Genomic DNA, 3,659 nt, shown 5'->3' on the forward strand with positions numbered 1-3,659 from the left:
GTCAGCCAAATTTGATGGCCCATCTTATCAAGTATCAAGTGTGAGTACATATTTTGTGCAGTCTCTTTGCTGGCACGATTTTACATCTCTACCTTATCCTTATAGATACTCATGAAGCTGGGCGACAGTGGCTCACGCTTATAATCCTAGATACTAAGGAGGCTGAGATCTGAGGATCATGGTTCAAAGCCAGCCCAGGCAGAAAAATCTGTGAGACTCTTATCCCCAATTAACCACCAGAAAACTGGAAATGGCACTGTGGCGCAAATGGTAGAGCACTCACCTTGAGCTGAAGAGCTCAGGAACAGTGCCAAGGCCCAGAGTTCAAGACCCACGACCATCAAAAATAAATAAATAAATACGAATTTGTGAGGCAACAAATTGGGGAATGATGGAATTCAGTGCACATAGTGATTGTGGACTGCTAGACTTCTTGGAGTAGGGGAGGGCATTAGGATAGAGATCATTAAGTTTCTCACATGACAAGACTAGGAACCACTATTTCTTTTCTTGAGAGCTGATAGGTTTTTCCTGAGAGGAATCCTCCAGTTTTCTGCCCGGAATAGAGAGGGCCACACAGCCTCTTTTCCATTTCCTGTGTCTTAAAGCCTAGTTGGGAGATGGAAGAAGGAGGCGAGGTATGGAAACTTTGTGCCTCAGTTTCCCCATACTGCATACAGTAATGAGGTGGGTGGAGACTAGGGTGAATATAAGCTTTCCATGAGCCACCACTAACTACAAGTCCTTCCAGGGTCCCTCTACTGAGAGGCTGATGACCTAACATTTTAATTTTTTAGTGTCTACATACATGCTTTCTGAGGATTTCAACAAGTTATTCTTGCCTGAGCAAGAATGTCGAGTGGGCTGGGGCTGCTCTGTGGCGTATAGCTGTTGCTGCCTGGGACTCCTTGCTCCTAACTACCGCGGTCCAGCTGCCTCATGGTGGCCATCGAAGTGCACCTGGGCTGCTGTGTGGTCGTCCACAAGGACAGCTGGGCAGAAGTGGTGACAAATGATGCAGGAGATAGTGTTACCCCAGCTGTTGTAGCTTACTCAGAGAATGAAGAGGTGGTTGGACTGGCTGCAAAACTAAGTAGATTAAGAAATATTTCAAATACAGTAGTGAAAGTAAAGCAGAGCCTGGGCAGAAGAGACATGGTGGTACCAGGTCTCGGCCTTGGAAGCATTCCATCCTTTGTGGAGGAGCCACTTCTGTTAGGAAGTCATTAAACCCTGCGTCCAGTACCCACCCTGGGTGAACTCCCAAAGTTGGGCTTTCTCAGTCTGGGCCTATTTATGACCTATGTATAGGCCCTACTACTTGCTACCTAAAAATCCTTACACCTTCCCTATTACTCCATTCCCCTGTGGCCTTCCATCCAGAAGTGTGGTCCTTGGCCCTGACTTCTCAGGTCCAAGGAAAGAATGGACTGGTTCCTAGAAACAACACTGAGAGCACACAGAGGTTCCCCACACCTTCAGATTTGTGCACCTGTGGCCCGGGAGCTTGCTGCAGTAGCCTTCCTTCCCAGCTCACTATGGCCACCACCAGTAGCAGTGCCGGCATCGGGTGATCCACACAGGAGACACGAACTCTTCTCTCCATACTAGGCAAAGCAGAGTATATTCAGTGCCCCAGACTGTACATCATCATGCAGATGTCTATCAGGCTGTGTCCAGGTGAATGTAGTGGGAAGGCCAGTGCTGCTCCAAGTTTAAAGTTCTGAAGGCATTATACTTAAAGGCCTACGTTGCCCATGCCACCAGCATGCGGGATGTACCGCACTGTCCATTTTATGATACGCTGGATCAGCTTCCTCAAAATCAAGTAGTGACTGACCCAGACAACTTAATGGAGGCTGATGCTCGGGCCAACCACTGTGATCTGACACCCCAAGGGAAGAGAGACCCTCCATTGTGAAAGCAGAAAGGACTCGGGCAACAGATCATCAGTCTTTCTTGAAATGAGTTGAGGAATCAGATGAAGATAGTCAGCTGAGAATCAGTGACCGGACTCAGTAACCTTGAGGACTCCTGGGATGAATCCTCGGGTGCAGGTATCTCCCAAGCATGTGAAGGAGTGGGGTCTCAGAGTCACTTGCTTCTAAGAATGGTGGATGTTTGGACCATGCCCTCTCCAGAACAGCCCCTTATTATTTCAAACCTAATAGACAAAGGGTCCCAGGGCTTAAAAAGCTACCACCCTAAGTAGATATGATATTAAAAATTGAAACCTGGAAGACATGCCCTTTGAGCCAAACTAGTCTTAGCCTTGTATGTAATGGGTAGTTAGGAATTTATAGGAAAAGAGTGACCTAGCTAGCTCTACGAAAAGGATACGTTTAGCAAGACGAGGGGTTGTGTTATGGGCCCAAATGGCCAGATTAAACAAATGATTATTCTAATCCCTTGTGGAAAGAGGCCTTCCTCAGAATTACCCTAGTTTACACTGTATCTCAGCTGCACTGCTGGCTCTAAGCATTCCCTTAGCAGGAGTGCCCTCTCTGCAGCATTGTTGCTTTGTTTTTCACGGTGCTCTCAAGGGGCCACGAATTATAGCAGCTCCCACAGCCTTTTCAGAGACGCAGCTGCTCCCTGTCAGAGCAGTCCCATGACCAGACTGGGTGTGTCAGGTGAGCCCATTCCCAGCACCAGCACCAGCTGAAACCCTGTCGGGGGAACCTCCACTCCACAGCCTCCAGGATCCTCTTTCACAGTTGGTTTGGTCTCTGGTGGAGATAGACCTTCGGCCAATCAGCCCCCTCCCAGGTAAGCAAGGCAAAGAAGACTGTTAGTGGCCAGGACTACTGCAGCTGAGTTGGCAGAAAACAGGAGGTTGGCACGAGAACTTTCAAAGTGAGAGGAATCAAAACTGGATAGGGGGACTGAGAAGGTGGCTCAATGGTAGAGCACTTGCCTTGCACACATGAGGCCCTGGTTCGATTCCTCAGCACCACATAAACAGAAAAAGCTGAGAGTGACGCTGTGGCTCAAGTGGTAGAGCGCTAGCCTTGAGCTGAAGAGCTGAGGGACAGCACCCAGGCCCAGAGTTCAAGTCCCATGACTGACAAAAAAGAAAAAGAAAAGAAAAACTGGAGGGGTTGATTGCTATTGGTGAAGAGGCCAGTGCCCAGCAAGATGTCGCCAGTGAGCTGCACAGGGATTCTGTCTTCGCAGTCAGACACTTGGAAACAGCAGTGGAAGAAGCTACTGGTCCCTTTCAGCTAAGACTCAAAAATTTGCTTCAAAAGTTGATTGCAAATGCCAAAGCTAGCAACTGATTGTGCACAGAGAAGTCTCCTCACACCTCCTTCTGACACTGCAGCACCTACTTTGTCCTCCTAAAAATGTAGTGAATTGTTGATATGCAGAAGACTAGGAGTACACTTGTGAGTTCTCTTTATCAAGATTCTCCACTAAGTGAAAGACTATTTAGAAATGAAAGGTGTGGAGGGAAACCAGGAGGACAACACAGAACTAGAGGGAATCAGGGGAAAACATATAACAGCGGGACCCATCAGCTGCACTGGACATTGACCAAAATGAACTAAGCAACTGAATGGCAGCAATGGGAAGGAGGGAACAAGTGGGAAAGAGGGAACAGCTGATGCTATGCAAAACAAAGGAATGTACCTATCACCCAGTGTGGAAGAAATAAC

General features: G+C 47.9%; 1 pseudogene; it reads left to right on the forward strand.

The window, feature by feature from the left end:
* The first annotated feature begins 939 nt into the window (after positions 1-939).
* On the forward strand, positions 940-2,742 carry LOC105980187 (annotated as a pseudogene).
* The last annotated feature ends 917 nt before the right edge of the window (positions 2,743-3,659 follow it).

The sequence above is a fragment of the Dipodomys ordii genome, unplaced genomic scaffold, assembly GCF_000151885.1.
Source record: "Dipodomys ordii isolate 6190 unplaced genomic scaffold, Dord_2.0 Scaffold8, whole genome shotgun sequence".
Classification (NCBI taxonomy): domain Eukaryota; kingdom Metazoa; phylum Chordata; class Mammalia; order Rodentia; family Heteromyidae; genus Dipodomys; species Dipodomys ordii.